General features: G+C 35.3%; 1 long non-coding RNA gene across 1 annotated transcript in view; it reads left to right on the top strand.

The window, feature by feature from the left end:
* The window catches only part of LOC143641211 (uncharacterized), an 82,007-nt gene extending 78,747 nt beyond the window's left edge, over positions 1–3,260 (top strand). Inside the window, exons 2-3 of the long non-coding RNA XR_013155260.1 lie at positions 2,697–2,815; positions 3,176–3,260. This is a non-coding gene — a long non-coding RNA (uncharacterized LOC143641211). The remainder of the gene's footprint in view (positions 1–2,696; positions 2,816–3,175) is intronic.
* Positions 3,261–22,244: the final 18,984 nt, after the last annotated feature.

The raw sequence follows: 22,244 nt of genomic DNA, 5'->3' as shown, positions 1-22,244 counted from the left end.
GGAGTGCAAATACTTCCTCCTTTTTCTTCTCATATTAAATGACAAATCATAACCCTGAGTCAGTACTCACTGGCCTAACTCACTCAGAGGAAGCATTTCACTAGCACAAGCCACCATGGGGAACCAGGAGTCAGTGGACAAAAACTCAAAAACAGTATCTATTTCTCTCCTCCTTATTTCTCATCATGAATTTTTATTCTTTTTTCCCTACTTTTAAAGATATTTTAAACTTTCAATTTTGGAATGATTTTATACTTGCAGAGAGTTGCAAGCACATTACTGCAGTGTTCTCACATGTCCTCATCCTGCACCACACAGCCATCCTCTTGTATTACTCTGTCCATTGGTCAAAACAAAGAACCTAGCTTTGGTATTTTGCCACTAATAAGACCACAGAATTCGTTTGCTTCCACTAGGTTTTTGACTATCCTCTTTCTTCCCAGGATTCAATCCAGCACACCACATGTATTCATTTTCTTGAATGCCTCCTCATTTTCTTTACTCTACCTCTCTCTCTGCTTTCTCTCTTCCTTCAGTTGACTCTCTATTGTCTCTCAATTTCAGCATCCTTTACATTATTATCACATTTTCCTCAACATGTTTCTTCTGAACTCTTGCAGCCCAGCTCTGCTCCTCTGTGCTCCACTGTAACTGTTTATTCACTCATGAAAGTCACTGTTTCAGAACAGTTTTAGGGCTACAGAAGAGACTGTGAGGAGTGCAGAGTTCCCATACACTCCACAGCTAGTTCCTCTGGTGTAAACATCATTACATTACATTAGAATGCTATGTTTGTTACAGTGAAGGAAACATTGATGAATTTTGTGCTTAATTCATGTGACCTTAGCTTTGACCTAAGAATCTTTTTATTTCACAAATCACTGTCTTGTTACCATCTTAGGGTCAGTCACTGCGTCTCCTGGTCCCCTCTTGGTTGTGACACTTTCTTGAACTTTCCCTGTTTGGGATGATCTTGGCGGTTTTGAAGAGTACCAGATAGTTATTTTGTGCAATATCCTTTATTTTGGTATTTCATGCTTTATCTCACGATTATAATGGAGATAAAGACAATAGGAATAAAGTTCAATTTTAATACATCCTATCACATGCACACACTATAGCACCACTTTCAATTATTTTTAGTTTTTTTTAAAAATTTGTTCTTATTTGTTATACATGACAGCAGAATGCATTTTGACATCTGGTTGTACATGGTGTAGAATTACAATGGTCTGCAATCATATATGCACGTAGCAAAGTAATGTCGGATTTATTCTACTATCTCTCCTATCTCCCATCCCCCCTTCCCTTAATTCCCCTTTGTCTAATTCAAAGTACTTCTGTTCTTCCCTACTCTTCCCCTTATTGTGAGTTAGCATTCATATATTGAAAGAACATTTGGCCTTCAGTTTGGGAGGGTTGGATTATTTCACTTAGCATGATAGTCTCCAGTTCCATTCATTTACTAGCAAATGCCATAATTTTATTTCTCTTTAGGGTTGAGTAGTATTCCATTGTGTATATATACCACATTTTTTTATCCATTTATCTGTTGAAGGGCACCTAGGCTGGTTCCATTGCTTAGCTATTGTGAATTGATCTCAATCACATGACTGGGGCAGTAGTTTTCAGGTTTATTCATTGTAAAGTTATTTTCCTACTTCCTTTTATGTATTCAATGGAAAGATGTCTCTAATAGTATTTGTACATAAGGAATGGGTTGTATTTACATGGATAATTTGTACTCATTCTACACAAGGGATGTGTCTATTTGTTAAATTATTTAATCTTTATATCAATGTTGATCATGAATTTTTTTTAATACCTTGAGTAATAAACTGATACTACTTGATTTTGTTGCTAGAGTTCTTAGGTCCTTTTGACATATGCCATTTAATTTGCAGATTTTTTTCTTCCATTTTTTTTAAATTTCTGAAACTATAGTACTCCAGGACTATTTTATATATTTTCTGCCTCAATCCTAGAATGAAACATTTCTCTAAGAATCTCAATTGTTTTTCTTTTTCTTTATTTTCTTCTTCCCTTCTCTTCTTTCCCCCATTTCCTTCTTTCCTTCCTAGAGGGGTATTGGAATTCAAGTTCATACAGTTATCAATCATTTTTGAAAATATCTCTTGAATTTATTCCTTCCATAGAAATATCAATGCTCATAGTCCAATATATACTATATGCTAACTTTGATAGTTTTTTGCTGAAAGCTACTAGAATATTGCATGGCATTTTTAAACATTCCCCTGAGTATTTTATATATGAAATAACACACATTGCATTTATGAACAGTGCTAGATTTTTCCACATGCATTCAAGAGTATGCATTACTTGGTTCTGCTATGCTTACTGAATATGACTTCCTATGTTTTTAAACACTCTACCTGCTTTTTGATGTGCCTTTTTTGTAGCATCTCACAAGTGAAACACCCATTCCTATTTCTGTGTTTTTGTTTGGGCATTTTCCCTGTGTAGGATTTTCTTACTCTCAGATGTAACTCTAGGTTCATCTTTATGTATTAATTGCCAGATTTTATTAGAGTAACTTCACATAACATAAATATCAGCAGATTGTAAATTGAAATCAAAACACCTCAATATATGTGCCCAAACATAAGTAAGTGAATTTATACTCCTTACTGGAGAGTCTTCACCCTGTTATTCCACTTGTTTTCTCTCCCCACTAGGATTCTCCCTAACTATGAACACAATCAGCAACATGGACATCTTCCTGAGAATGTTTCAGCCTGTGATCAGGACTGTTGCCAAGCATTGCCCTCTGCAATAGAGTGAAATGAAGAATAATGTAAGGTTTCCATATTAGTCAAATCCAATTGGTAGGGAATTTAATTAAGATCACGTAATGATGGCTCACTTATGATGGAACTTACGACAGAGGTAAGAGCCGGGTTCACGGGAGCGACAATAGTGCAGGAGTGAGGACCAGCAGGCTCTTTCCACCCTGAGGGTCATAGAGACAAGAGGATGAAGAGAACCACATTGGGCAGAGAGCCTTGAATGGAACAGTGGCTTTGATAGTTATAGGTAGCATGAGGAAGGCTCTCAGGGAGGGAACCAGTGGGGCAAAAAGTGATGATTCCAGAATGGAGAAACAAGAGATGGGGATAACTGAAGACCTCACACCTCTCTTCTCTGATTGTTTTAGGGGTCTTCATCCACTGGCCCCCATGGAAGTGACAGGACATGGTCGATCTGATGATACAACCCATGCAAGTGAGCCCCAGAGACACAAAACAGGATGGAAAAGGGTACAGAACGAGTCTAGGGTAGATAATGGAAATTTTAGGCCCTTTTAAGTTTAGCTCCTAATTCATGTCTGTCATACGTTGATGAATTAGATACTTCTCTCTTAATTTTAGTGTCAAATGTCACAATTAGAAGCATGAGGGTGTCATTAAATGCTGAATTTCATTTTGATACACTTTGAAGTTGAGATAAAATGAAAATATCATTTCATAAAAACAATAAGGCCTTCTACTTGCATTATGCTTTATGGTTCTAAGTGCTTTTGCATATGTGGTCTCATTTAGAAGATACTAAAAAACCAATAAATCATAACCATCGGTCCCATGCTATATTCTGGATGCTCTTCTGAAGAAATTAATTCCAATTACTTTAGTAAGATGGTGTATCTTATAGATAAGAAAATAAGACACAGTGAGGTTATCTAAGTTGCCAAAGAGTAGAACTTGGATTTAAAGACAGAATCTACCCTCAAAACCAACCCATGTGATGTTTTTGACATGTGCAATTAAAATGAAAAGCTTAAGTGTATCAATAGCTATTTTTCATAAGAAAAAAAGAAACAAAGGATTTGGGAAGAGAATGCTAAATTCTTTGAATTTTTTTGGGTAAAGAATTTAGCAAAAAGAAAATGATTTGTAAGTTCAGACCATTTTTGCTATGGTAGCCATGATGTAGTCACATTTCAAGTTCCTGTTAGAGCTAATGCATACATGTGTTTATATGTGTATCAAATAAAGATGTGACACACAAAAGCATAAATACACATATTTGGGTTTCTATTTTATGTACACACAAAAAATAATCAAATTCACTCCACTTAGATAAATGCTATCAGGTGTCAACAGCAGATCTCCTCTTGCAAGGGCTCCAGATTCCCTGTGCTGAGCAGTGGCCCTCACGTCAGTTATATGGTAAGGAGTCTATACCTCTTCTTGCTTTCCTCAGAGAGTCAGAGGTAGCACTGCCACACAGCTGTCCAGAGCTACAGCATCTATGAGGTTCTCCTGCAGTGTGCATTGTGTTTCAATATTCCATGTCAGCAACATACTTTCAACCATTTTTTTCAGGGCACCTGTTGCTCTGATGTTCCTTTTCTTCAGCCTGAGTAGGACAGCTTGGATTTGTGTTTGGTACATATGCTCTTTACTTATTAATATTCTTTGTTATTTCTAGCCCTTAAGATTCACATTCCTTAAGATGCACATGAATCTTGGGCCATTATAACCTCGGTGTATTTTTTTTTATTCCCTTAATTTAACACAACCCAACTCAATTTTTTAAAATGCAATCCATTTTTATTTCTTTCCTTGATTTATCTACATCAAAATATTCATATCATATTGCCTTATATTGAAAATAGGTATTTATTCTGTACAATGAAATCCCAATCCTTATGTCAAGTAGTAGACATTATTCAACTATACTATCTTTTTCTTACCAATCTTAATGTGGTTTTCTGTGCTTTGTCTATATTGGCTTTTCCTTAGCAACCCAAATAAGATCTTCTTTCATGTGATGAACAACTATTCGCCTTCCTTGACTAATTTCCCCTTGATATTTTGATCAAATTTTAAGCATTATTGTCTAGAGATCATTTCCATTAAATTGTGGGTTTAAATATTGAAATATCTCTTTAGAACACCACAATTAATATTTAGCAGTGACTTTAGTGTCTCAAATTAACTAACTTATGCATTCATGTAATCTTCTTCTCCTCCTTAGCTCCCCTGTACAGGGAGCCCCATGGGACCAGGATCACATTCCTTTGGTTCATCATGTCAGAGTGGCACTGAGCACAGGATCAGGTTCAGCACTTAGGAGACACTATAAGAAATCTCTGAGAGACTGAATGAATTTTGATCATCAACTAATTCTGTTATGTATGGAAGGTAAGATGTTTTGGATTTTTTGGAATGCCTAGAGCATTTTAATTTGTTTAATTAATCTTCACCCAATTCCTTTTCTCCCTTTCTTCCTTTCCTCAAATCTTCAGGGCTTCTTGGACTCCAATTTTGGGTACTGAATGCTTTTATTACCTGTTTTAGACACAATTCCCTATGAGGTCTGTCTTTTGGTAAGGGGATTGAACTCAGGAGCACTTGACCACTGAGCCACATCCCTACACTGTATTTATTCTCATCTGTGTTCTGCCATGTGTACACTTTCTCTGTGAGTTTCTCAGGTTTGCTTTATGATTCTGGACTTAGATGTATATATTATTCAAATCTCTCAGCAATTTGTGTTTTTGCCCTTTCACTCATTTTCTGATATTTGTAAAATGAATTCTGCTCAGATTTGCCTATTGAGCATACTTGCTTCTTTCCTCCCTCCTTCCTTCCTTCCGTCTTTTCTCCTCACCTCTATTCCTTGGTCTTTTTTTGTTTTGTTTTGTTTCTTTGTTTATTCTTTTTCTTGTGCTTAATTTGGAGACTTCGTGCATCACCATCCCCCCTGTACCTACCCAGCTCCATTTCTTGCTTAATAAACTGGGCAACTCTTTCATAATTACACAACTTGGAAGTATTTCCTGTTAATTGGAATGTGTATAAACTCATTTCCACAAAATCTAAATTGCCTTTTCTCCCTAAGGAACACCTTTCCTCTAACAAACGCAGGTAAGAGTGTCCTATTATCTTCTGTGCACTGAAGACTTAGGGAAATTATGCAAGATTTATTTTTTATTGCCTGTTGTAGACATAATTCCCCGATGTGGGCTGGCTTCTGTGATTGCTTCTATATTTGGTGGCAAGATTTGATCTCTATCTCCCTTTCCATTTGACTTTATTTTAGAGCTTTCTTTAACTTTTTACTCCCAAATCTTAGATTAACTGTGTTTGTTCCTTGGTACCCAATTCCTTCTCTCCAAATGCTAGCCACATCAGAGTCCTGGATTAGAGCCCCAAGTCTCCTGCTTGAAAAAGTTAAGTGTTCACACCAATGACACAGCAGTCTGTCTTATCTGATATTGTATGTAAAAGTCAACAAGTCCATATAGATGAAACCTATGAAAGTTGGGGGGGAATGGCGAAACAAAAGATAAATTCTGCATGATGCTAATGCAATGCCACAATCTTTGAGTGTTAGAATTAGGTTTAGGAAATTTTCTCTGTGATTAACTAGATAACAGTTTTGAACTGGTATGAAATCATTCCCTCAGGTGAAGATATATCTGTATAATCTCTGTAGAATATATATCAGTTTCTAAAATAATACATATTCCACAAAAATTGTATAGATTTGAAGACCTGACCCAAGAGGAAATTGATCATTTACTAAAATCGGCCAGCTTGCCTCAAGCATGGGTACAATGGAGGCCATGCATCATATACACAAATATCTAAAGATTGAAATAAAACTAACAATCTATTCTCCCACAATTATGTGGAAGGGCCAACTCAAATTTATTGTTTTATTTCTTGTAGTAACATGCAGGAACATGTGGAACTCACCCTGACTATTTACCCTGGCCTACCTGTTTTTTCTCTGAATATTGTACTGTGATACATTATAGAAGACCTTCTTTATACCCTGTGTGGACACAAAACTCATGGGTCCATGTTCTCTCCTATCCTGTGCCATAGCGTGTTGCATCCAGATGTGAATACATCTGTGATTCTCCTTTAGAGACCTTGGGTGCAGGATATGCAAGTCCCGTTGCAGATCTGGGGTGTCTGGGAAGTCTGGGAAGTTCTCACATGGTCTAGAAAAGACCAGGTAAGTGTAATCACATTGATTCACAAATACCTTACCCTGCTTTAAGGGAAATTGCCAGGAGAGGATTCAAGTTAGAGCCAAGATGCCCCAAATTCACAGATCAAGGCAGGAACTAAGATTCTTCCTCAGCCTAAGTCTGGTCCAGTGTTAGAGTTTATTAAGAATTTATATTTTGCATGTAAACCAAGTCAGTGCTTCAGAGTAGGTATAATGATTTCTTTCCATTTTATTTTTTTTTTACTTTTTCAGATTCAGATTATCATTGTCACCTGAAGGGAGAAGGTGAATTTGTACTAATGTTGTCTCTTTTTTTTAACTGAGAAAGGAAAAATAACATTGAATTTGGTTTTTTAATGTTTTATTTTTCCATTTTTAAAAACTCTTTTTAAACAGCTTTATTGAGCTATAATTGATACACAAATCTGCACACACATAATGTACACAATTATGAGTTTGTACATACACATAAATCCATAGAAACATCATAATCAAGGTTATAAGCATTTTCATCACATCCATAAATTTTTTTGTGCCTCATTTTTAATTTTTTTTCCTGTGTGATTAGATTACTTAACATGCAATCTAAGCTCTTAACAATAGTTTTAATAGCATAACACAGTATCGTTAAGAATAGTGTTTTAGTCAGCTGTTTCACTTCTGGGACTGAAAGATCTGACCAGAACAATTTTAGGGGAGGAAAAGTTCATTTGAGAGCTCATAGTTTTAGAGGTCTTAATCCATAGAAGACTGGTTCCACTCCTCAGGGCTCGAGGTGAGGCAGAACATCATGGAGGAAGAGTGTGGCAGAGGAAATTGTCTCACATGATAATCAGAAAACACAAAGAATTCTCCACTTGCCAGAATCAAATATATAGCCCAAATACACACTTTGGATTCCCACCTCTTCCAGCCACACCTACCAGTTTAGTTACCACTCAGTTAATCCCTGTCAAGGGATTAATCACTGACTGGGTTATGATTCTCACAATCCAATCATTTGTCTTCTGAACCTTCTTCCATTGAGCTTTTGGGTGACACCTCACATCCAAACCATAACATGTAGGTACTAGATTATATAGCAGATTCTTAAAAGCTGCAAAATCCAAATATTCTCAGGACTGGCCTAAGAACTGGCTTCTGGGCAATCACTTGTGAATCTTTGGAATATCATGGCTCATAAGAATGTCTTTGTGTACCAGATCTTGGGCCATGATAGATAGGTCATGCTAACTATGTGATTTATTGTAATTGTCCATTTTTGTACATATGCCTGGAGATTTAGGGTGTCTCAAGCATGGGTACAATGGAGGCCATGTACCATGAGCCATTCTCTATCAGTTTGCCTCCTTAGGGAGGCAAGTTGAGCAGTTGAGGTGAGTCACACAGGCATTGCATACATAGGGTACCCACCCTGAGATAAAGCCTGTGACTCAGGGGTGGGATGAGCTTCCTCTGTTATCACAGACTGTCAGTGGAGAGCTCAGTTCTAACTTGTGTCTTCCCTGACAACACAACTGGGCCCTCATGGCTGGTTTCTTCTGCATTCCTCCCTAGAAAACTGTTTCCTTTGCTGACATTGATTAATATACTCTTGCTATAATAACCTGTCATCATGCGTACAACAGCTTTCAGAGTCCTATAAACATTTCCTGTGAATCATCAAAACAGAGGGTGGACTTGGGAACCCTCACATTGGAAAACAAGACTTAATGAGATTTTTGTAAAATCCTGAGTTAAAGAGCTAAGCTGTTCTTTCTAGTTATCAATGTTTCTCTCAAGAATTGCTATTTTAATATGTTATGTGCTATTATGTTCTATATTCATATAGTGTCCGCTGGCTATAAGACAAATAATGGAATGTAGAACTAGTACTTGACCAAATGCTTCCAGAACATTGTGTAATAATATGAGAACCAAGATAAACAAGAGAGCAAAGTGACTTGGAAGTTGACATTGTTCATAAATCACAAAGCGGCAATCGATAGTTTACACAGTTTCTCAGAAAGCAGTTTATTGCACACTACGTTTGCATAAATTGTTTTATGTTAATCCCCACTTTTGCTACCTCTGGATGTGTCCCTTATCTCTTTATGGGGTTGAGTTGGCAAGATGTGAGTTACAGTGACAAAACAAACATGATAAATTTCTGCTGCCCTGTGAAATTTGTTCAGTGTAGAGTTCTTTTGCTGTTTAGAATCTTAATGTTATGCTCAAGCAGCCCTTTCCTTCTATCAGATAGCATGCTGCCATCTGTGGAAGTGCCACTGTACTAAGATTTATGTGTTACTATTTAAGGAATTTAAGTTTGGCAACTCCATGCTGTTCATTTGGTCAAACAATAATATGCTAATTTAACCTCCTTGACCTAAATTATGCAGTACTTGAAGATGTTCAGCCAACCCAATTGCTCAACTGCCTGAGCATTCCTGACCCTACAGTTTGGCATATAAGGAGCTGTACATCAGAAAACAAATAGTTATTGGAATGTTCCACTTCATCATTTGAAAGGGAATTCATTATGTTCAGTTTAGGAGAAGAATTTATATTTCATTTGGTTTGTTATGATTATACCAATATTTCACAATTACTGTGCATTGTTAGGGAGAAAACCTTTACTTTCCTTCCCAGAATCATTTGTATTTTGTAGTTCACTGAAACACTAATACAGAAATATAGATATTCACATTTATTACAGCTTGCATTTAGGACTTGAAATTCAAGATCTATATGTGGGCTTCAGAGTACATGAATGCTTGGAAAGTATATTTCAAAGAATTATGAGTTTATGGTATCTGACTGGAAAAATTTCTCTTTTAAGACTGCCAAAATGGATTCTTACACCTACGATAAAATTTAAGATATAGTTGTTGGATATTCAAAATAACAGTCTTTTTAAAAAAAATTTTCTGCTGGGAGTGGTTGTACACATCTGTAATCCCAGTGACCTGGGAGGCTGAGGCAGGAGGATTGTGAATTTAAAGCCTTAGCAACTAAGTGAGACCCTGTCTCAAAATTAAAAAAAAAAAATGGGCTAGGATGTTGCTCAATGGTTAGCACCCCGGGTTCAGTCCATTGTAACAAAATAAGTGAATGAATGAATGAATGAAAGAATGAATGAATAAAATCTTTCTGTGAATTGTGGTTTTGGTTCTTGACTCATATGTAATTCTGGAAATTTATTGCTGCCACTACCTCCATCACCACTAATCTGACAATTTGCCACCTCAAGATTAATACTAAAATTGTTCAGATTCCCAGGTTAAAATCTGTTGGTATGTTGATGATAGGAGGACAGGTAAGGAATGGGGAAATCGGAAAACATTTAGTAGGTGTAAGAAAAATCAAGAGAAGAGAGAGAACATGAAAATGATAAATGGAAGAGAATGTAAAAAATAAGGATGTTTTAAAAAACATGTAAATTATATATATATATATATATATATATATATATATATATATATATATATATATACACACATTTTATATTTCAAAAACGTGAATATATGTATATATATGTGTGTGTATATATACATATACACACACATGTATGTGAATGAGATAAAAATAAGAAACAAACAAAGCAAGGTGTATCATCCTGTGAGTTGGTGTTTCCCAAACTTTAGCGGCCACAGAACTTCCTTGGGCTCTTGTTAAAATGTGAATTCTGTCTCAGCAGTTCTGGGATAGAACCTTCTATCTCTTGGGAATTTCTGAGGAGATTGCCACACTATCCAGGGTTGCAGCTATAAATTGGAGGCCATGCCTCCAGTGTTGCACCAGACCCCAGCGGCTCACTGCCTGCTTCTTTCTGGGTTCTTGTTTCACAAATCTGAAGAATGAAATCTATAGAACAGCAGAAGGCAGGAGTGAAAGGAGTAGGATTTATTCACGTCTGAAGAATAGGAACAACTCTTTTGGGAGCAACAGGAGACCCTACTTGAGTGTTGCCACTTGAGTGTGCTGGTCTAGGGCTATTCAAAGCCCTTGGTTAATGCTGTTGGTCCAAGTTTATGCTACTCAGGTTCAGTACTAATGGTATTGGTTAACCCTTGAGTCTAAAGTTCCATTTAGGTCTGCCCCACTTCCATTTTCTTGCCACTAGTTGGGAAGCAGGTGCTCAGATCCTAGATGCTGGTGATTCTGGCCTGTGGAGCTGTGTGAGGCAGGCATTCACACCAGGCCTGGCTGGGCTCCCTTGGAGTGAAAGGTCAGTGCACCCTGGTTTGCCTCAGCTCTGGCTTTCCATACTTCAGCATGGTGGGCTCCCTGTGCTCCTATGCTATAACCCAACTGAGCTGCAACTTTCAGCTGCAAGACAAGGGATTCAACAGTGAAAGTAAATTATATATGTGCATGCCAGTAAGAGGAGCACAAATAAGCAAGTTTCGTAGAAAAACGTGCTTTGGCTCATTCATGCTCACAAAGCATTGCATGAAGGATGCCTATTGTCTTTGCTGGTTCAGCATCTGGTAAAGATGATGAATGTCCCTAATCAGTGAGATTCAATTAGGGCACATGAGAAATGTTACTTAAGCATCTTCCAATAAAATGATCAGGTAAATGTACTTATTGTTGGCCTAAAACTCACTAAAAAATCACTGCTTAATTTTTTTTAAAAAAAAAAGCAATTTACTGAGCGGTGTAAATAGGTTTAAAGTTCTGCACCATCTTCCCAGTACTATGACTTTTTTTGCAGCTATTTTTATTAGTTTTTATTTATGCATAGCTTTCTTATTCAGATATATCTGAGAAATATGTATATATCTTATTATTTTTGTAAATATTGCACAGTACATGTTCCTTTCTGGACTTGCTTTCTTAATGTGCAACATTATATATATTCTTTATATTATAAAACAGCATTTTTCTTTTTCTTTTTTTGCATAAAAGGCACAGTATTATTGTTTATTTAACTAGTCTGCTATTGATAGATTTTTTTAGTTTTTTTTCTCTATTATTGGTAACAACATCATACCTACAATATTTTGTAGATGTATTTAGTGTGTGCTTGGAAAACTCTCCACAAATGGTGTTATTGAATCTAAAGAGAAATTCATTTGTGGTTTTGATACATATTGCCTAATAGCATTCTGTAGAAATAACTAGTAGTAAAACTGATATTTTCCCATAACCTTATCAGCACCGGACATTATATTCAAATTTCTTTCAAACTCACAGTTGAAAATGATTTCTGAGTAGTTTAGTATTTTCCTTATGCCAATTAGAAAAGTTTAAACTTTCTTCATTAGACTTTTTACAAAAATGCCCTGAATATTCTGTATATATATATATATATATATATATATATATATATATATATATATATATATATATATATCTAAGATAAGTTCACTGTTACTTGAGTTAAAGAGTGTAGAGTAATTTATGAATGACAAACATGCATTTGAAGCCTCATGTGGGCCAAGTACTGTCCCAATTCTAGTGATACAGTAGATAAAACAGAAAAGTAGGGCTGAAGCTCTAGTTCAGTGGCAGAGCACTTGCCTAGCATTTGTGAGGCCCTGGGTTTAATCCCTAGAACCACATAAAAATAAACAAAATAAAAAGGAATTCTGTCCATCTACAACTATAAAAATTAAAAAAAAAAAAACAAAAAACCAGAAAAAAAAAACTCAGCATCCAAAGGATATTATATTTTAGTGGTAGAATATAATCCAGGGTAACAATCACATAGGTAACTAGTATAACTTTAAAAGTGTCAAGTACTCTGGACAACACTAATGTAGGCAATGGTGATACAGGTGTATGGAATATTATCTCTCTATTCATATAACAGCTATCTATTTACCTGAATGTTATGATTTGATTCTGGAATATTCCACAAGGCTTGTGTTGAAGGCTTGGTCCTTACTGCAGCAATGTTTGGAGATGGGGCTCTTTGGAAGTAATTGGATCCTGAGGGCTCTGACCTCATCAATGGATTACCTCACAGGTGGATTAACAATCTGATGGCATGACTGGTAGGTGGTGGAAATTGTAGGAGATGGGGTTTTACTTGAAGGAGGCAGATCACTGGTTATGTGCTCTGGAAAGGTGTACCCTATCCCTGGTGCCTTGCTCTCTCCTTCTCTCTCTTTCCTGGTGGCCATGAGCCGAGAAATTTTCCTCTGCCATACCCTTCTGCTTTGAGTCCTCACTTCAGGCCCAGAAACATTGGAGATAGTCCATGATGAACTGAAACCTCTGAGACCATGAGCCAAAATTAAATTTTCATATCCTTAAGATGTTTTCCTCAGGCTTTTGGATCACAGGGATAAAAAGCTGACTAGCACACCTCTATCCATCTATCCTCTATTTACCTGCCTGATACTAAGTGTACATTTCAGAGAACCTGGCCTATTTTCCATTTATGCAACTTTCTTTTGTGCCCTTCAGTATCTATTTCTCAGCACTTATGTACCTGCTCTCCCCTTTTTTGTCTTTTTTCCACATTTTTTATTTATAGTTGTACATAATGATGAAATATGTTATTCGTATTCAGACACGCATACAATATGTCAGTATAATTTAGCCAGTATCATTCTCCAGCATTTCCCTCTCTGACCCCCATCCCACCTCCCTTTGATTTTCATGAGATCCCTCTCCCTGACACATACCTTCCTTTGCTTTTTTCTTCTCTAGCTCTAGCTTACACAGATGAGAGAAAACACAGGAACCTTGACCTCCTGAGTTTGGCTTATTTTATTTAACATAATGGTTTCTAGTTCCAGCCATTTTTTTTCCTGCAAATACCAGAATTTCACTTTTCTTTATGGCTTAATAAAACTCCATTGTGTATATATACCTCATTTTCTTTATTCATTCATTCATGGTTCCATGGTTTGGCTATTGTGAATTGTCTTAGGTCTAGCAAATAGGTCTAGCAAATTTTCTATTCATATTCGTATTCTTGTGTTTTATGCCAATGTAACTGGAATTTTTCTTCCACCGTATGTTCAAAATAGTTATACAGTATATGTGTGTATACAAGATGCATATAATTTTAAATTATTAATGTCACACTTATGAAACAAACTTCATTTATAAATAATTTTATCTCAAGAAAGTTTAGCAAGCTTACTGATTGTAAGTTCATATGTGTACATAAGTATATCCATATATTTATGCATAATGTTTGTGTGTGTGGACATACACATTACAGAAAGTGAGAGCAAGGCAGAAAAAACAGGACAGTGGGAGAATCTAACAGAAAACAATGTATCTTCATTGAAATACATTGAAGATATCCATAAATGATGTTGTGTACCATATTTTTATATAGGAAAAAAGTCCAACTATCCAAATCAGGAACTTGCAAGTAAACTCCAGCATGTTATGAGTATTTGATAAGTGGGTTCTACAATTCAGGATGAAGAGTAGAGATCAAGTTATTCATGAATAAAAACTAGGTACTTGCTGTACCAGATATCAAAGTGTGTCTTAGAGCCTGGTAATTGAATGTGACATTTGGTACATAGATACATAAAGACACTATCCAGGTCATGTATTACTCAGAACCCAAAACACATCTCTACATCTATGAAATGTTGATCCAAGGCAGATCAGTAGTGTTAGGACAGGTCAGTAAGTGGGCTCCTGAGGTGGGTGTCTGTCTACAGAAGAGGAAATAGAAAGCTTCCCTGTATCCAACTATACATCAAAGTCAATTCCAGATAGGTAACTCAAGTACAGACAAAAAACCATAAAACTTTCAGAAGAAAATATGAATCTCCTTATGACTTTTGATTAAGTAAACATTTGTTAGGTGGTATTAAAGTAAATAGAATAGATTAAAAATTCTGGCAAATAGAATCCGTAAATAGAACAAACTGAACATTTTATTTACACTCAAATCATAATAAAGAAAATTATAAATATTTGTCACACATTTAATGAGGGCATTAGCAATACACATGAGTAGTAAAAGGTAAAGAATACATTTGAAACAAATCAATAACTTATGAATACAAGTTGCTAGATTGATGTACCAAAGCGAGAAATCGAATTTAAAAATGGAAACAAGAAACTCAACTTCATAGTGATCACTAACTAAAAATCACACTAACAAGAGCCATATTATAAACCATAGAAGAACATTTAAGTTTAAATGTCTGAAAATATCAAGTGTGAATATATTGCTCAATGGCACAACTACTTTGGCACACAAGTTGTTATTTTTGTATTACATTAAACATGTATATACATATGAGTTAAGATTTATAATATTGTAGCTTTTATTTCTTTGACAATGACATTAAAATTTTCTTGAAAACCTTTAGAATACACTGATTCATCAAAGTAAATCCATTTTGATACATATGTACAATAGGCATATGTATCAACACAAATTAATTTTTAAAATGAAGTGTTAAATATATCCTAGTTTAGAATCCTCAGAAAATAGAATGCATTTCTGAGAACTGTGCTTAGATTTATTTGACAGTGTGCTTGGAAACAATATCTGTGAGCAACAAGAGAAGGAGATTTAGAAATAAAGAAGTTGACCATGGTGGATTTGTACCAGGGGCCTCAGCCAATCCACTGTGGCTGTTTAACAGTCAGATAGCCTTGGTCAAACCCTGACCCTGTCACTCATTATGGTCATTATATAATCAAGTTGCTTCCAGAATCCCACCTGACTTCCTTTGTTTAAGAATCTCTTTATCCCTTTTGCTAGCATAACCAAGTTCTGTAAATTCTGTAATAGCATATTTTACCATCAGCCCTGACCTACAGGGTGAATAGAAAGTCCTCTAGGTTTTATGATGAGTTTTCTTGTGTTAGAATTTCCAAATTCCTGAGGTTTCTTTCTTTCTTTTTTCTTTTTTAATCTCTTTCTCTACTGTTGGCCATGGAAGTTGTGGATGCCTGCTCTTAATTTTAATCAATGTTTAAACTTTTTGTACCCATCTGGAAACATAGTAACGCTCTGTTCTGTGACGTTCCGTTATTAGAGCATTTAATCCCACATAATGGGAGAGTGCTTCCATTTCAATGAATTCCAGCCCTTTGTCTCATTTCTCTTATTTCAGCACCTAAAGGATCCCTTCCTACTCTCCCAACTCATACTGGGACATGTCAACCAGGTCTTAGAAGCCCTTTGAGGGTAAGGTCCTTTTCCTTTCATAGCAGACTGAGCCATTATATGGATGGATCATGTCATGATTTAACCCTAAATAATGGTCTGGTAATCAGGAGGGAGAAGAGTATTTTGTAGGGGGTATATATGCTTGGGAAGTAGGAGAATCAGTAAGACATTGAGAAACAATGGAGTACTTGCCTCCAACAAGGATGAGTGAGCTGCTTATCAGGCTCATACCATTCAGGAGAATCTGAGATTTGAGACACTATGGTCTTGGAACCATATGTGAGGGTCTGAGCTAGGTAGCATCTGCAATTTTTTCTGGTAGCTGCAAGAGTTGGTACATCATTTCTGAAGGGGAGACTGGGTAGTGATCCATAATATCTACTACAAACTAAAAGATATAAGCTAAAAATTATAAACTATAAACAATGCTTTAGAAGTTTGATAAAAAGTAAGAAAGCAAGTCACCACCTATGTATGAATGTATACACATCCATCACCCATAGATTTGCATTTGTGAAAAACTGTCAAGGTAAGAGAGTAATTTGCACAAAGTCACTACTGCATTTAACTGAGTGAAGGGAGAGATTGATTATCAGGAAGCGCATTTCATTTGTTTTTTAATATATAAGCTTAAATTTTAAATTTATACCATATTGTTGTTCTTTTAAAGAAGAGGATAATGAAAGTATATGCAAATTATTACTTTTTTAATATTTAAAACTGAAATAAACCAAAGGTGTGAAGTGAGTATTAAAGGTGTTAAAAAAAGGGTTCCAGATACCTGATGTGATGGTCAGATTCTCCAATGCTTATGGAATCTTTCACTGAGCTCTGGGTGCTGGCGCTTTGATCAATGCTTTCTCCCCGTGGAAGAAATTTTAAATTCAACTAAAGCAGGAAACATTCTGTTTAGACATTTCCTTCAAACATTTTGTTTGGAAAATTCTGTTTTTTGGAAAAGCATTTGACTCATGACATGAAGTGGTAGAGTCAGGGGAAACAGAAAAATCAGAATGAAAAGATAGTCATTCGTTATGTGGAAATTTCAAATCAAATACCCAAGGTAGAATTAATTCATTTAAGAAATAATGTATTTGCTGTCATTAGAAATGGGTAAAAAGAAGTTTTACCACTTTACCACGTGAATATTGTAGAGGGAATTTAAGAACCAGAGGAGTTAGTTATTTCATTTACATGACAGACATTGACCAAGCATCGTGAAAGTGTGTACTGGGGATAGAATGGTAAATACGAAAGATACAGGTCCTGACTAATAGTACCAAAAATCTAGTTTTCATAGTTTAAGAGCCAGAATGCATTTATTTAAATGAAATTTATATCAAGCCACCAGATAAATGCAAAATAATTGAAGTGGAGGCAATGGGATGTTAACTCCTTCCTCCATCATTTTCTTCTGGCAAAACCTGCACATGAACGTGAACACACACGATGCCTACAACATTATTGCAAAAATTAGGGATTAAAAAATCTCTGTTTGAAATAAAGAAATCTATAGTACTTAAGATACTCTTTTTGAGACTCTTCTGTCTTTTAAAACTAAATTTACTTTCATGGATACATAAAAATGTAAAAATTGCATTTATCGGTACCATGTGATGTTTCCATACATGAATACACTGAGTAGTGATTAAACCATGTTAAATGTATATGTCTCCGCAAAATTTCATCATTTCTTTATTTTTTTAAAGAGAGAGTGAGAGAGAGAGAGTGGGGGAGAGAGAGAGAGAGAGAGAGAGAGAGAGAGAGAGAGAATTTTAATATTTTTTTAAGTATTTGGCTGATACAACATCTTTGTTTGTATGCGGTGCTGCGGTGCTGAGGATCGAACCCCAGGACGCACACATACCAGGCGAGCGCGCTACCGCTTGAGCCACATCCCCAGCCCCTTCGTCATTTCTTTATGGTGAAAACTTATAAAATGCTTTTTTGCTAGTCTGTGGTCACCCTACTGTACATCAGCAACCAGAACTTCTTACTCCTATTTAACTGTAATCTGGCTCTCATTGATAAACTTTCCACATCTGCCCTTTCCCCCTACTGTCCCCAACCTCTGGTGACCACCATTGAACTCCAATGTCTATGAGACCAAATATTTTACATTCCACATGAGTGAGATCATGCAGTATTTACTTGTCTTTTTATACTTGTCTTATCTCTCTTAATATAATGATCTCTAGTTCTATCCATGTTGTCACCTGATAGGGACTTCTTGGTTTATATGCCATATTTTCTTTAATCACTCATCAGTTGACAGACACTTAGGTTGATTCCATTTCTGGGTGATTGTGAATAAAGCTACAATAAACACAGTGCAGATGACTCTGACATACTGATTTTATTGCCTTTGGTACATACCTAATAGTGGGGTTGCTAGTTCACATGCTGCTTCTATTTTTAATTTTGTGAGGAACCTCCATGCTGTTTTCCAGAATAGTTGTACTAATTTACATTTCTATCACTGTGCAGGGGTTTCCTTTTCTCTCATACTGTGTAGCACTTGTTATCTTTTGGTTTTTTGTAAAGAGCCACTCTTACTGAAGTGAGATGGTGTCTCATTGTGGATTTGACTCACCTTTCCCATATGACTGGTGATGTGGAGCATTTTTATATATTCCTATTGACATTTGAGTGCCTTCTTTTGAGCAATATCTGCTTAGTTCTATTTTCCAGTTTTTAAGTGGGATATTATTATGACTTTTTAAATGAGGTTTTGGAGTTCTTTATATATTCTGGATATTAAGTTCTCATCAGATTTATTGTTTGCAAATATTTCCTCCTGTTGTGTATGTTGTAACTTTACCTAGTGGACTCTTTTCTTTACTGTGCAGTAATCTCTTAGTTTGATATGCACCCATTTGTCTATTTTGGCTTTTATTTCCTGTGTTTTTTGTGGTCTTGTTCAAAGAAATCTTTGCTGATTTCAATGTCCTGAAACATTTTCCATTTTCTTCTAGTAGTTTCATAGCATCAGGTCTTATGTTTAAGTCTTTAATAACATTTTGAGGAGATTTCCATAATTGGTTAAAGATGGGGTCTAATATCATTTTTCTGCATATGAACAAACAATTTTGCTACCAGCATTTTCTGAAAAGATTGTCTTTTCTCTAATACATGTTTGTAGCACCTTTGTAAATATCAGTTGACTTAGGTGTGTGGGTTGACTTCCAGGCTCTCTATTTTGTTATGTTGATGTATGTGTTTGTTTTTATATTCATACTTTGTTGTTTGATTACTAGTATACTTTGAAGTCAGGAAATACAATATCTCTTATTCTGTTATTTATTTATTTTCATTCAAGGTGGTTGAATGGTTTGTGGTTCCATTTAAAGTTAACATTGTGTTTTTCTGCTTTTATGAAAAATATAATTAATATTTTGATAAGAATTGCATTGAATATGAATTCATAGTTTATTTGGGGTGATAAGCACACTGTAACAGTATTGATTATTCTAATTCATGAATATAAAATGTTTTTCCATACTTTTTTGTCCTTTTCAGTCTTTTAAATCAGTGATTTGTAGTTTTTATTTTAGAGAATTTTCACCAGTTTGTTAAATTTACTCTTTATGTTTTATTTTACTTTTTGTAACTATTGTAAATGGTACTGCTTTCTAGGTTTCTATTGCAGATAATTTGCTGTTCAAATGTAGCAATGCTACTGTTTTTTGTATGTTGATTTTGTATCCTGCAACTTTTCTGAATTTATTGATGCATACTAATAGTTTCTGTGGAATCTGTGGTTTTCTACATATAAGATCAGGTTATTTATAAACAGTGACAATTTGACTTCCTTTTTTCCAATTTGGATGCCTTCACTTACTTTTTCTTGTCTTATTGCTCTTTTTCTTTCTTGCTTGCTTTTTTGGAGGGGTACTGTGGATTGAACTCCAGGCACTCAACCACTGAACTCCATCCCCAGCCCTATTTTGCATTTTATTTAGAGACAGGGTCTCACTGAGTTGCTTAGCATCTCACTTTTGCTGAGACTGACTTTATACTTAGGATCCTCCTGTCTCAGCCTCCAGAGCCTCTGGGATTACAGGTGTGTACCATTTTACCCAGCTGTCTTATTGCTTTTTCTAGCACTTCTGAGACGATGTTGAATAAAATGATGACAGTGGGCATCCTTATTTTTTTTCCAAATTTTAAGAGAAAGCTTAGAGCTGTTCCATAATAAGTATTATACTAGCTCTTGGCTTATTAAATATACCCTTTATTATGTTGGAGTACATTCCTGCAATGACTCATTGTTTGTCATTTTTGTTGTGAAGGGAAAACTTTGCATCTGTTGATATGATCACATAGTGTGTGTCCTTCATCTGTTGAATAAGTATCATGGTTATTTACTGGCATGTATTGAAGGATCCTGATCCACATGGAGTGCATCCCACTTGATCATAGTGAATAATATTTTTAATGTGTTCTTTGATTCAGTTTGCTAGTACTTTGGTGAGTATTGTTCTATCCCATCAGGGATAGTATCCTGTCATTCTCTTTTTTGTTGTGTTATTGTCTGGTTTTGGTATCAGGGTAATGATGGCCTCATAGAATGAATTTTGGAAGAATTTCCTTTTTTCTCAATTTTTGGAATAATATAAGAGGAATTGGCATAAGTTCTTCTTTACTGTTTGATAGATTGCAGTAGTGATGCCTTCTGGTCCTGAGCTTTATTTTCATGGGCTACATTTTATTACTGATTCAATCTCATTGCTTGTTACTTTTAGGTTCAAATATGCTACTTCTACCCAATTCAATATTGGTAAGATGAATGTGTCCAGGAATTAGTTAGTTTCTTCTAGGTTTTTAATTGCCTTGTGCAAAGTTGTTCAAAATAATCTCTAATGAACCTTTGTATTTCTCTGTTGTCATTTGAAACGTTTCCCTTTTCATCTCTGAATTTATTAATTTGTATCTTCTCATTTGTTTTCTTAGTTAATCTACATAAAGATATATCAAATTTTTTTCTTGGAAAAGCCAGGTCTTTTGTTTTGTTGATCTTTTATATCTTTTTAAACTCTTATTTATGCTGTAATCTTTATTATTTCTTTCATTCTACACTTTTGGGGATTTGGTTCATTCTTATTTTTTTTTAATCTTAATAAGATGCACCAGTAGATTTTTTTATTGGAATTCATTTGGTTTTCTTCATGGTGGATGTTGATTACAACTATTCCTCTCTGTACTGCTTTTGCTGTATCTCATAACTTTCAGTTATTATTTTTCATTTTCATTTATTTCAAGAAATCCTTGATTTTGCTTATTTCTTCCTTTATCCATTGATTGTTCATGAGTAAGCTTTCTAATTTTTATGTATTGTATAGTTCTAAAGTATATCTTGTTTTTAATTTCTAGTTGTATTTCATCATGTTCAGAAAAGATGCATGAAAAGATCTTGATTTTAAAAAAAAGTGTGAGGACAAGTTAATAGCTTATCTCATGATTCATCCTGGAGAATGTTTCATGTGAGAATACGTATTCTGCAGTTGTTGGATGGATTATTCTGTAGATGTGTTAGGTCTCTTTGAACTAGGGTACAATTTCACTGCCATTCCCTTGTTCATTTTCTGTCTGGATGGTCTATCTATTGCTAAATGCAGGGTGTTAAGAATCCCCTAATATTATTATAATGGAATTTTACTTTTCCTTTTGGTTGATTATTATTTTCTTTATATATTTGGGTACCCGAGTACTAGGTGAATATATATTTAGAATTTTTATTTCTTCTTGCTTATTGGATCCCGTTATCATTATATAATGACCTTCTTTGTCACCTTATTTCATTTGATCTATAGCCCATTTTATCTGATGTAAATATGGTTACTTGGGCTGTCCTTTGGATTCTGTTTGCTTGTGAATGAGGTAACTGCCTCATTTCTATCCCTTCACCTTAGTCTATGTGTATCCTGAGAGGTGAAGTGAGTTTCTCATAAGCAACATACTGTTGTGTCTTGTTATCCATTCAGTCATGTTATATCTTTTATCTGGATAATTTCATCCATTTATATTTAAGGTATTTATTAATGGGTGAGGTCTTATTATAGACATTTTGTAACTTGTTTTGTATTATTGGAAAAAAAATTGGGGGGGGGGTTCTTCTCCCAGCCACTTTAGTTCTTCTTTTGATTTACTCTTGAACTATATTTTG

This window comes from Callospermophilus lateralis, unplaced genomic scaffold (assembly GCF_048772815.1).
Source record: "Callospermophilus lateralis isolate mCalLat2 unplaced genomic scaffold, mCalLat2.hap1 Scaffold_91, whole genome shotgun sequence".
Classification (NCBI taxonomy): Eukaryota; Metazoa; Chordata; class Mammalia; order Rodentia; family Sciuridae; genus Callospermophilus; species Callospermophilus lateralis.
The sequence above is the reverse complement of the archived record's forward strand: the minus strand, read 5'-3'. Positions and strand labels throughout refer to the sequence as shown.